Raw genomic sequence first — 13,797 nt, 5'->3', positions numbered from 1 at the left:
TATAGGCTGAAACCAGAAACTTTCAATAAATGTAATATAAGTCAGCTGCCCATCTATAGTTATAGCATGAATACTATAGAATGTATTAGCATAATAATCTTTCATATAAACCCTTAATATACTGTCACAGGATTCTCTCCAAGATCTCAAATCCCCATCTATACCCTTTTGATAGGAGTCACATCCTTCTCTAAATGAGAAAACAAAATGAAATTTGCTTCTGGGGTCAGAGACCAACTGATCATGTCACTTGGTTCTGTAATTAAAGCCTGACTTTCATATCCTCTATCTTCACTGATGAGGACTGATCCATATTATATCAGGAAATGCATGTGCTGCCCCTTCCCTGAGAAAGTTGTCATCATTAAGTAATAGCAGAATAACATTAAACATGTCATCACATTCCCTTTAGAGGCATAAGAGATGAATTTGTACAACTCTGTGAACCTCGTCATCATGCAACACCTGATAGTTGAAGTTGGCCATCTTGTAGTATCTCGCCCACAGAGCCACTGCTGTGAGGTAAGTCTTGCTTTCAATTAAAAGGGCAAATGACAGAAAATAAACTCAAAATTCACATAGTAATAAAAAGTACAAGAAGTTTATTTAAATACATTTAAAATTTCATGAATGCATTCTACTGATGAGGGATCGGTAGGATTGTGTCTAAGATATCTGGAGGATAAATGCATTAAACCAAAAGTAGTTAAATGGTACTGAATGTCATTCAGAATTCAGAAAAATGTCCTTCATGTGGACCAAAAACTTTCTCACCAGAAAGACAGGAATTTTCCCTGATAACGACTATTAAATCAAGTAGGATTTAAGTATAAATACTTCATTAATTTCCTTTTCCCTTTTAAGAACAGATTTTGAGAAAAGAGATTATGTTCCAATAAATTGAAGTCTAAGAATCTAACCTCTTTTCTTCTTGATTCTTATGATCCCTAGCTGCACAGCTGTGTCCCATTGTGTTCCTTATCCATGAATATGTTCAAGCAGAGTCAGGATGTTGGTTTGGCTGAGATGTTATAAGGTAACTTTAAGTACCAGAGGCTTCAACACTCCACATAGTATAAAAGCCAACTTTTCAATTCTGAGTTTCCATGATTTGTTACTCTATATCTTTAGTTTGGTCCTCTTTTCTTTTTGCTGGGGTTGTCCTGTGACTGGGGGACTCAAATCTCCCTCTTTGTCCTGTTCCTGGACATGTACTTGGTAACTGTTATAGGCAATGCCCTCATTCTTCTTCTGATTAGACTGAACAGCAGGCTTCATATCCCCATGTACTTCTTCCTTAGTGTTCTGCCCTTTGTAGATCTTTGTTATGCTAGCAGCATTACCCCACAAATGCTAGCTCACTCGCTCTCAGCCCCCAAATCCATCTCTCCATAGCTGTGTGCTTCAGCTCTATGCTTCCCTGGCATTGGGTGGGGGAGTCTGAGTTTTTCCTGCTGGAAGCAGCTGTGTGTCACCCCCTGCACTACATAGTCATCATACATGGAAGACTGTGCTTGGGGCTGGCTTCTGGCTGTTTGGTGGCTGGTGTCACAAATTCACTGATGCAGACAATCATCATCTTCCAGTTGCCCTTGTGTCGTAATGTTATTTTTTTTTTTTTTTTTTTTTTTTTTTGAGGTGGGGTCCTCTTTCATTCTTTTGGATATGGATATCCAACTCTCCCAGCCCCATTTGTTGAAAAGACCATTATGGCTCAGTTCGGTGACTTTGGGTGCCTTATCAAAGATCAGTCGGCCATAGATCTGAGGGTCTATCTCTGAATTCTCAATTCGATTCCATTGATCTATATGTCTATCTTTGTGCCAGTACCATGCTGTTTTGGCAACTGTGGCTTTATAATAAGCTTCAAAGTCAGGGAGTGTAAGTCCTCCCACTTCGTTTTTCTTTTTTAGAGTGTCTTTAGCAATTCGAGGCATCTTCCCTTTCCAAATAAATTTGATAACTAGCTTTTCCAAGTCTGCAAAGTAGGTTGTTGGAATTTTGATTGGGATTGCATTGAATCTGTAGATGAGTTTGGGTAGAATTGACATCTTAATGACATTTAGCCTTCCTATCCATGAACATGGAATATTTTTCCATCTTTTAAGGTCCCCTTCTATTTCTTTTAGTAGAGTTATGTAGTTTTCTTTGTATAGGTCTTTTACATCTTTGGTTAAGTTGATTCCTAGGTACTTGATTTTTTTAGTTGCTATTGAAAATGGTATCTTTTTCTTGAGTGTCTCTTCAGTTTGTTCATTTCTAGCATATAGAAACATTACTGACTTATGTGCATTAATCTTGTATCCCGCTACTTTGCTAAATTTGTTTATTAGCTCTAGTAGGTGTATCGTTGATTTCTCAGGGTTTTCTAGATATAAGATCATATCATCTGCAAACAATGACAGTTTTACTTCTTCTTTTCCAATTTGGATGCCTTTTATTTCTTTGTCTTGCCGGATTGCCCTGGCTAGCACTTCCAGCACAATGTTGAATAACAGTGGTGACAGCGGGCATCCTTGTCTTGTTCCTGATCTTAGAGGGAAGGCTTTCAGTCTCTCACCATTGAATACTATGCTGGCTGTGGGTTTTTCATATATGCTCTTTATCATGTTGAGGAAGTTTCCTTCAATTCCTACCTTTTGAAGTGTTTTTATCAAAAAGGGATGTTGGATTTTGTCAAATGCTTTTTCAGCATCTATTGAGATGATCAATTGATTTTTCCCTTTCGAGTTTTTAATGGTCGTAATGTTATTAATCACTTTGCCTGTGAGACCCTGGCAGTGGTACGGCTAGCCTGTGTGGATATCTCCTTCAACAAAACAATGGTGGCTATCTCGGGATTTCTGGTGATCGTGCTTCCCTGTTTCCTGGTCCTATTCTCCTATGCTAATATAGTTGCTGCCATTCTGTGCATTTGTGCTACTCAGGGAAGAAGCAAGGCCTTTGGGACTGGTGCCTCCCACTTCACTGTGGTTTGCATGTGCTTTGGCGCTACGATCTTCACTTATCTGGGTCCAAGTTCTGCCTCCTCAGTAGAAGAGAAGATGGTGGCCCTGTTCTATGCTGTGGTGGCTCCTATGTTGAATCCCATGATCTACAGCTTGAGGAATAAGGAAGTTATGGCTGCTTTCAGGAAGGTTTTTGAGAAATTCAGAGATGAAGGGTCAAGGCTCTAAGAACTTCTTGGTGCCTACTACCAACACTGTAAAGGAGATCCCATATTGGAGACAGGGCTCCCTCACTTACACTAAAAGAAAAAAAAGACTAATATGGTCAGACCCTTGTGTTCCTCATGATTATTGAATTTTCTTATGTAGGTAAATACCTGATACTTTTCATGTCAGTGATCCATGAGACAGACACTTCTTAGATCATCTCTCAAATATCCAATGATCTTTGGATTTCAACTCTCCACTTTTGATTTTGTAAGTGTGTCATTGTATAAAAGAGTGATCCTTGGCCTCATCAAGCAGACCTAGCTTCAAATTCTTATTCTGCTTCCTACTAGCTGTGCTATCTGACAAAAGAATTAATTAAACTTTTTATGGCTTGGTTTTCTTTTAGTAAAATAAAGACAATAATATCTACCTAATAGTGTGGTTTCAAGTATTAGAGATAATTAGTATAAAGTGCCTGAAATGTAGTTGACACTGAAAAAAACATTTATTATTTTAGCTATGCTGTCCTTACTCCTCCATTATTAATATAAAACATATTTTTACTTATTTTTCACTCCTCTGAATCCTCAAAACTGTCAACTATTCGAAATATGTACTAGTGTTACTAAAATATGTGGCCAATAAGTTTGCTTATCATTGGAAATGACAGAGAGTTGCCAAAGTTAAAGATAAAAACAGTTATGACAGTTTGGGCTATCTGCCTGAAAGAGCACTGACTTTGATAAAGAGGATAATTTTATACTAATTATGAATAAACTATGTTAAATATATGACATTTGTTTTATTTTCTTAACTGTGACCCTACATTTGTTTTTTAAAATGACTTGGGATTTCCAAACTATGCAATTAAAGCATCCTTTACATAATGTTAAAACTGTGATGTAGTCAGCAAATTTCTGAAAAAAAAATTCATTGCACAAAAGTAATTACCCCTGTTTAATTTTCCATCAACTTTGGCTTTTGGGTTGGGGATACTGATTGTGAAACAAACAAAAATTTGTACCATTATCATATTTATAATGTTACTTGAAATAACTTGAAAAAATCAAAGAAACTTCTGGATGGTTAAAATTTACTTTTGCATAAATTAGGGAGAAACTCTTATCCCACTGAGTAATTATTATAACTATTTCTTCTTTTAATGCCACATCTCTTCAAGGGATAACTTTGAAGCTTTCTCATGTATTCTTTTTTGTTGTTGTTATTTAATTTAATTGTATTAAAAAACAAAGCTATCCAAGTAGCCATAGAGTAAGTAGTTATATTAAATAGGTATTATAATAGCACCAAAATAACAAAAGTGTAAGATGCCATTTTCATGTTTTGAACCAGAAGTCAGTCAGCACTTCTTTCACAGCCAAATTCTAATTTCAGATTGCCTTTCCACCCACTTCCTGCTGGAATATCCAAACAATACAATTGTTAGCTCCACCACAAAGTCAGAAAGTTGATTCAAAGCCAAGTAAGCTTGTTTCAATATTTGCAATTGTTCTCAATGTGGGTAGTATAGTTGTATGAGTAGAAACAGCTGTACCTATAACTTCACACTACTTACCTGGAAAAAAAAAGTTACAGCCTTCCTAACGTTCCTGTGTCAGTTTGGTTGGCCATGTGGGCATGAAAATGATTCCATCTGTAGTCAGGGGTCACTATCCCTATCAATCTATGTGTTGGTTTGGCTATTGTCTTATTAACATTGCAAATTTGTTTTACATCTCTACTTCCTATCTTCTCCTTCCCATTGTTTGCCTTGTGTACAAAAAGATAGATGGTAATAGAAAAAATAATCAGAAGTTTTGTACTATAAATTTAGATACCACCAGTGGCAGCAGCTCTCTAGACTTCTGTTACAGATGTCAGATTCCTCCTCAGAGTTATCAAGGCAAGAGAGAAATTACTTCATTCCCTTTTCTACTACCTCAGACAGATGCCCGAAAGCAAACAAACCACACTATCCAAAGTTTATGGATGCTTTTGAATGCAAGCTTTAATCTCCAAGTAATGGTGATTCAAGCTTAGTATTCTAAAACTTTTATAGAGACAGCTAGTTATAATGGGAATTATCATCTAAGAGCTTGGTGAGTTTATCATCTTCATTCAAATATTACTCAAATACTCAGTGAAGCCAGCTGTTTGTGATCCACGTGAATTACTTTGTTGCTTCAAGATAGTCCACGGCACTGTTCAAAAAGGAAGATCATAAACATTAAAGCCAAAGGCAGAATGCATGTATGAGGTCCACAAACAAATTGAATTTAAATCATTTATTCTCACTGATTGTTAACCATACTGCAGAGAATAGAATAATAAATATATCTTCCTCAGTAAATTAATCTTCACTTAGGAAATCTGATTGTTGCAGGTAAAATATAGCATTTAGCACTTTCATTTAAAAATAAAAATTTTATGACAATTTCAAGAATTTTTGAGAATGAAGATTATAAAAGTCAATGCTAAAGAAATTCTTTCAGATAATGTGTATCTTAAAAATATTATGAAAACTATTCTTTACTCTGAAAACAATGTCAGGAAAGAATGCCTGGGTTCCTTTAAAACCACTAGTTCCAGCTATCCAATTGCTGTTTTGATAGAAAGAAAAACACATTTACAATTTAACATTGCAATCACCTATCAAATAATTAGGATAGGATAAATGTTGTAGCATACACATTAGGTTGAACATCACTTATATAAATTTTAAAACACAGGGTTCTTTCACTCATTTAATCTTTTGTTAAACTGGACTACACACTTAAATCTTATAATATTCTAAATACATTTGGAAACATTTTTCTTAACTTCTAGACCTGCAAGTCCATTCTAATGCCTTTATCAATAAGCACCATAACCAAATGAAGTTTGTTTTTCATGACCTTAATAGTTTATAAGACCTGGAGAACCTAAGATGGCAGCTAGGAGAGACAGGGCCAAAAAACACCTCTGTGAAAAATGCTAGATAGAGGCCAGAAAGTGAACCAGAACACCAATTCCAGTGATGCACCAACTGGACAAGGTCTGCTAAATCCACAGGGACCGTGCACTTGGTGAAACGAGGAGTCTTCATTCTGAAACTAGTGAGTGGGCCTGCTGAATGTCCAGCAGCCATGCTGTGGTGTGGGGAAACCATGGGTTGGCATTTGGAGGTGGACTAGTTCTTTAAAAAAAAAAAAACAAAAGCAGCTGCAGATACAGCAGTGAGAACCACACAGTGAAGTGTGGCAGGAAAGGGCCGTGCAGACACCTCAATATCTGGCATGGAAGATAGCCTTTCACGCACCCACTGCCAGTTGTCTCAGAGTGAGGAGGGCAGAGGTGAGCCATCTTCCTGGCAGGCTGGGAACACTCCTGCCCGGTGCCGGAGCCACAGCCCAGAGCAGCTCCAAGGAACCCACTGTGACAGGAAGTGTTTCTGGCAACACCGTGCACACACCACAATATCAGGCATGGGCAATAGCCTTTCATGCACCCACAGCTAATTGTCCAAGAGCTGGGAAGGTGGAGCTGTGCAAAAAGGGGGAAATTAACACACCCCATTCAGCCATCTTTACAGCAGTCTGGGAATGCCCCTGCACAGCCCAGTGGCCCAGGGCTTCCCTTGAGGGATGGCACGCACTTGTGATGTAGAACAGCCTTCCCTCAGCAGAGACCCTAGAAGGGCACAGCTGGGAAGAGGAACCCACCCAGAAATCCCAGGGACCCTTTGCCAATACCAAGGACTTGTGGGTCAGCGGCAGAGACAATCTGTGGTGAGACTGAAATGAAGGTTTAGACTCTTGCAGCAGCCTTTAATCTCCAGGAACACCTGGGAGGTTTGATTATTAAAGCTACCCTGCCTCCCTAACTGCTCAGACACATGCCCCACATTCAGGGCAGACAGCACCAACAACACACCCAAACTTGGTGTGCAAATTAGACACCACAAGAACCAGACCTCCACACAACACAAAGACAAAGTTGGGGAGAACTGACTTGAGGGGAATAGGTGACTTGCGGATGCCATCTGCTGGTTAGTTAGAGAAAGTGTACACCACCAAGCTGTAGATCTGACAAATTAGAGATTGGTGTCTGAATAATCCTTCATATCCTAAAAGAACCCTATCAAGTAAAAGCAAATGCCAAGAGCCCCAAAACAACAGAAAATTTTAAAGCATATGAAAAAACCAGATGATATGGATAACCCAAACCCAAACACCCAAATCAAAAGATCAGAAGAGACATAGTACTTGGAGCAATTAAACAAAGAACTAAAGACAAACAATGAGAGCATAGCACAGGATATAAAGGACATGAAGGAGACCCTAGAAGAGCATAAAGAAGAAATTGCAAGAGTAAATTAAAAAACAGATGATCCTATGGAAATAAAAGAAACTGCTGACCAAATTAAAAAAATTTTCGATACTCATAGTGCAAGACTAGAGGAAGCTGAACAATGACTCAGCAATCTCAAGAACCACAGAACAGAACATGAAAGAACAAAAGAAAGAATGGGGAAAAAATAAAAAAAAAATAGAAATAGACCTCAGGGATACGAGAGATAAAATAAAACATCCAAATATAAGACTCCTTGGTGTCCCAGAAGGGGAAGAGAAAGGTAAAGGTCTAGAAAGAGTAGTCAAAGAAATTGTTGGGGAAAACTTCCCAAACCTTCTACACAATATAAATACACAAAGCATAAATGCCCAGAGAACTCCAAATAGAATAAATCCAAATAAACCCACTCCAGGACATATTCTGACAGACTGTCAAATACTGAAGAGAAGGAGCAAGTTCTGAAAGCAGCACAAGAAAAGCAATTCACCACATACGAAGGAAACAACATAAGACTAAGTAGTGACTACTCAGCGGCCACCATGGAGGCAAGAAGGAAGTGGTATGACATATTTAAAATTCTGAGAGAGAAAAATTTCCAACCAAGAATTCTTTATCCAGCAAAACACTCCTTCAAATTTGAGGGGAAGCTTAAAATTTTCACAGACAAACAAATGCTGAGAGATTTTGCTAATAAAAGACCTGCCCTACTTCAAGTACTAAAGGGAGCCCTACTGACAGAGAAACAAAGAAGGGAGAGAGAGATAGAGAAATTTAACAGACACATATAGAACATTACATTCTAAATCACCAGGATACACATTCTTCTCTAGGGATCACAGAACTTTCTCCGGAATATACCATAGGCTTGGACATAAAACAAGCCTCAATAAATTTAGAGAAATTGAAAGTATTCAAAGCACATTCTCTGACCACAATGGAATACAAATAGAAGTCAATAACTATCAGAGACTTAGAAAATTCACAAACACCTGGAGGTTAAGAATGAGGAGAGATGAAAACATTCCCAGATAATCAAAAGCTGAGGGACTTCATCACCAGTAGATCAGTCCTATAAGAAATGCTAAAGGGAATTGTGCAGGCTGCAAGGAAGGGACACTAAACAATTGACTGAAACCACATGAAGAAATAAAGATTTCCAGTAAAGATCTCATGGTAAATGTAAATACCAATACTACTGTATTTTTGATTTGTAACTCCACTATTTACTTCCTTAAGATCTAAAATACATAAAGTATAATGATAAATCTGTGGTCTTGGACTCAATGTAGAATATGTAATTTTTGGCAACTACATACAGGTGGGGGAATGGAGGAGTACAGGAAGATAATTTATGTGTCCTATTGAAGTTAAGTTAGTATCAAAGAAATCAAGATTGTTATAGACTTAAAATGTTAAATTTAAGCTCCACAGTAAACACAAAGAAAGTATCAGAGAATGTGAACATAGAGATGAAAAGCAGAGTATGGGTTCCGAGAAGTGGGGGAAGGGGTAAAGGGGAGTTAATAAGAAACGAGTGTCTGATTGACTGTGATGTCTAAGGCCAGGTAATGTCAAAGTCTAAATTGTAAAGCCGAAGTGGTACATATTTCCAAAATTCAAAGACCAAGTAAATCTGGTTCAATCCATCCAGAAGGTAAAAACCAGCAAAAAGCAGAGGGAAATTTCATGAAAAAAAAACAAAATAAAATAAGAAATGAGTGTAGGGTTTCTGTTTGGGGTGAAGGGAAATTTCTAGTAATGGGTGGTGGGAAGGTGATGGCATTGCAACATTGTGAATGTGATTAACCCCACTAAATGGAATGCTTGGGAGGGGTTGGAATGGGAATATTTATGTTGTGTATATGGTTCCACAATTGAAAAAAAAAGACAGTCTAAATAGATAATGACAATTAAATGCCAAAGATGATCCTGGATGAGATCTAAGAAGAGCAGAGAAAAAGCTCAAAAGGACACAATTCGGACATAAGAAAAAAATGAAATATAGAATGTAAGCTTTATATCAATGTTAAATTTCTTGAACTTCTTAACTACACTTAATGTGATAACATAAATGAATATTCTTGTTCATAGGAAATGTATATGTGAATTATATTATTTGTTCAAGGATGTGTGCAACTTGCTCTCATATGTTCAGAAGACAGAGCAATAGATGATGGATGATAGACAGGGAGGGAGGGAGGGAAGGAAAGAAAGAAATGGTAAAGTGACAAAATATTAAAGTTGGTAAATTGGGTTACTGGTGGAGGGGGGTTGGGATATGCTGGAGTTCTGTGTATGGGGTTTGTATTATTTTGCAACTGTTACTGTAAGTTTGAATTTATTTCAAAATAAAAATTTTAAAAAAAGTAGTTTATGAGACCTAATATATTCGAAGGTGTGATGAAGTGGCTCCATCTTTCCCTTTGTTTATGTGATCAGAAATCACAATTCTGCACACTGGGCATGTTTTTTTCTCTGTTAAACCATAAGATAATGCACTCTTCACAAAATATAAGCTGTCGAATAAGAAGAATTGGTTTCTGAAATTCAGCTGACATTTTGAACAAGTATCATCCACTTCTGAGCACTGTCCTTGCTGGCAGATACTCCATAACCTGGTCATGTAAAAAATATTTACAAAACCTGTCTGAAAGTTCTCAGGTGACCAAAAAAATCCAAAAGTTTTAGTATGAGGTAAAGTCAGCAATATCCCAAGACTCCATCCAGTTACATTTCTAACCTTCCTATAGCTTATAAGGTAAGAAAACCAAACTGGTATGGGGACAAAAGTTCAGTAACACTGACACAATTCTAAAAGCATACCAGTAACCCTTGGATTTGAAAGGCATGAGGAAAGAAGGCACCAATAAAATAAGTCTTTTTAAGCCCATGAAGAAGAATTTCAGAATAAAGTCTGTAATTCCAGCTATCCAGAGTATTGCCCAGAAACTCGAATGGTCCAAACTAGGATTTAAAAAAAAATCTAAGCTGTAATAGAGTGACTGAGAGTAAAAGGTGTAACATAAAAGAACAGGAGATCCTGCTAAGAATGCCAGTAATCTGTGCACTGAATCTTTTGAACACCTTTCTCTGAGAAAAACCTGATTTACAATGCTTTTGTATGGGTACATAAAAGTTGTTAGCAGCCCAATTCCAAGAGAAATTCCTGTTACATGTTGCATAACAAGTTTGACACCCAGAATAAAAATATATGGAAGGCTTTTTTGCAACCTCTTAAGAGATAGCCAAATTCTGAAAAGGAACTGCTACAGTGTTCTCCAGACTTGGTGGCAGATCCTTTGGCTGCCTTGCTTCACTGTGTAAATGGCTCTGCAAGCCACTATATGTACATCCATGGGTACAGCTATGGGCCCCTGACCTTACATTTCTGGAGCTTGGATTTTCAGCCCATTCTTTAGGGAAGGAGTTTATCTGGATATGCACATCTCCAGAATGAAGACAAGAACCTTCTGTCAAACTTGCATGGGCACATAGGGAGGCTGAGGCATCCTCACTGCCTCAGTTCCTGGAGGACTGTGCAATTGGCTACAGTTGGCTTGCATGGCCTTTGAATACTTTCTGTATGATCCAAACTTCTTTTCTTCAGGACCCTGTCTCCTCTCATGATGATGAGCGAACCCAGATCTCAGCAGCAGCTGCAGGAACACAGGGGACACCAGCCTCAATCCTTCTAGTCGGGGCCACCATCCTCGAACCCCACTGCCAGGAGCTTCGGCCCCACCTGGAGGCGGTGGCACACACCTCTCATGTATTCTTAAAAGGCTAATATTATTCAACATTTTAATCCTCTAGAAATGTAACAAATATGGAACTATTTTTAAACAATATATTCCTATCTAAAATTATAGATGTTTTTGCCATTTTCAATGAAAAAACAATCTTCGATTCCTTCTTTGGTAATTGCTGCATTACTGTATTTCAAATTAGACTGTGAGCTTTTGAGGCAATAATATTGTCTTTTGCAGTCTATAAACTTAGTGCCTAGCAGCAAAGTACTTGGTAAATAATAGCAAACAAATAAACATCACTAAATGAAAGAAAAAGAGAATTGACTTTTTGTTACTAGCCAAAGACTTCTTTCATATAATAATAACTTCATGAGATAGCTTCCAATTTTCTACAGCTGGGTAATATTCCTTTCTACTTTCTCAATTAAAAGTTTTTAAGTGATAGGATATAAACTTTCATTATGAAATGATTTATTAAGATACTGTTATACTATAGGGCAAGAGCTGTCACTACGGCTCTAAAAATTGCTGTCGAAACCTAATTGAAAGTAAAATAAATGCTGAATTCTGTTTAGTAGGAGGAAAGAATTAACACTTGGAAGCAAATGAACGATTGCTGAAGTCACTTAATCATTCTGGGTTTTCATGGTTTTTTTCCAACAGTGAAATAATACAGAGTCCAGTTACATGGTTTGAGATGTCCAGTTCAACCATTTTATTATTCTCTTGTAACAATAATATTCTAATTAATTTTCCTACAACCACACTATCTCATCTCCAATATTTCATCCACGATTCCAACAGAATGAATTTATTTTTTTTAATTAAAAGCCTGTCTTTGTTATTTATCTAGCTTAAACTTTTTAATGGCGTGGTGTTCCATTGCCATTAAATTTAAATCCCTATTCCTTATCATTGTCTAAGACTCCTTTGTGTTCTGGAAGCTGCCTGATTCTCCAGCCTCATCTTGTGCTCCTCTATCCATTCCATCTGTCCCAGTAACACTGGGCTTCTTTTATTTCTTTGAATATTTAACACTAACTCTTTCCCCTCAGTACCATCTCATTGGGCTTGCTTTCTCTCTTCACCTCATAACAGGGATGTGAACTTTTTGTCTCAGTTTTAATAGTCCTTCTTTGGGAAGATCTTTGTTGACCCACTGTCCACACTACTACTAATCATGGGTAGTAGCAGCAGTACCATGCATTTGTCTCTGAATTTTCGTAAAATATTCAATTTCTTGTTTAATCTTCACACATCAAAGAGGTAGTTATTATTATTATTCCCTACTTTATAAATTAGTAGTCAGAGGATTATAGAAATTCAGTAGCATGTTACATTAAAATTAACTAGTTTGAGAGTCTGTATGACTCATAAATCCAAGGTCTTAATCATTACATTATGCTACCTGAGATTCTCTATTCCTCAATTATGCAGACAACTAGAGGTAAAATATTTAGTGTTTTTCTCTCTAAGACTAACTGTAAGCACCATGAAATCAAGAACCATTTCCTGTTTACCACTGCATCTGAGGGCTTAGCACAGTCTGTTATATATGTAAATACACAATTAATAATTGTTGAATGAATAGATAAATTAATACCACCAATTAAGTCTACTTTTACCTCATGGAACAACATGGAGAATGTCTGTTTCTCTTTCTACATGACAATACTCAAAACATTATCTTTCTCCAGGGTAAACAAAAATGATTTCATCAACACTTTTTAAATGATTATAATTTTAGAACTTTCAACACCATTTTCATCTTAGAGTGTGACATACTGAACTAAATAGTATATTGCATAATATCTTTTCAGTCTTGTATACTGAACTTCATTTGCTATAAAGAAGCAAATTTGCTTTTAAGGTATAAAATACTGTGGCCCTACTATGGTCTTTTATTCAACTAATTTCCCTAGGCCTTTCTTCTATAATTGTTTACAATGTCTCCTAGTACACTCTTTAAAAATACAAAAACAAACAAAAAAAAAACTAAATGAGGGTACTAAAATTTAGCCCTGCTAATTGCTGTTGTTGTTGATTTTAACCTATCATTGTCAAGATGATTTTGAATCTTGATTTTCCAATTTATTCCATTACTTTACTTTCTTTTTCTTTTTCCTGTATTTAATAAGCAGTAAACTCAGTGCTCAAATAGAAATTAAAAGCTATGAATATCTACATTTAAAAAGATAGATTCCAAGTTAATAACCTAACTTAATACCTTAAGGAACTAGAAAAAGAAGAGCAAACTAAACCCAAAGCTTGCAGAAGGAAGGAAATAATAAACATAGAGATACATGAAATTGAGAGTAGAAAAACAACACAGAGAATCAATGAAACCAAAAGTTGGTTATTTGTACTGTCAACAAAATTGACAAACCTGTAACTAGACACACCAAGAAAAAAAGTTAGAGAAGACACAAATTACTAAAATCAGAAATGAATGTCAATACATTGCCATGAACCTTCAAAAGTAAGAATTATACAACAAAACTATAAATAAGTGTATACCAACAAACTAGACAACACAGATGAACAAATTCCTAAAAACA

The 13,797-nt window shown here is 36.6% G+C and overlaps 2 pseudogenes; one reads left to right on the top strand and one right to left on the bottom strand.

The window, feature by feature from the left end:
- The first annotated feature begins 423 nt into the window (after positions 1-423).
- On the top strand, positions 424-3,176 carry LOC119535263 (annotated as a pseudogene).
- Positions 3,177-9,870: 6,694 nt separating this feature from the next.
- Positions 9,871-11,110, bottom strand: LOC119535151 (annotated as a pseudogene).
- Between the last annotated feature and the right edge of the window lie 2,687 nt (positions 11,111-13,797).

Source organism: Choloepus didactylus, chromosome 5 (genome assembly GCF_015220235.1).
Source record: "Choloepus didactylus isolate mChoDid1 chromosome 5, mChoDid1.pri, whole genome shotgun sequence".
In the NCBI taxonomy this organism is placed as follows: Eukaryota; Metazoa; Chordata; class Mammalia; order Pilosa; family Megalonychidae; genus Choloepus; species Choloepus didactylus.
The sequence above is the reverse complement of the archived record's forward strand: the minus strand, read 5'-3'. Positions and strand labels throughout refer to the sequence as shown.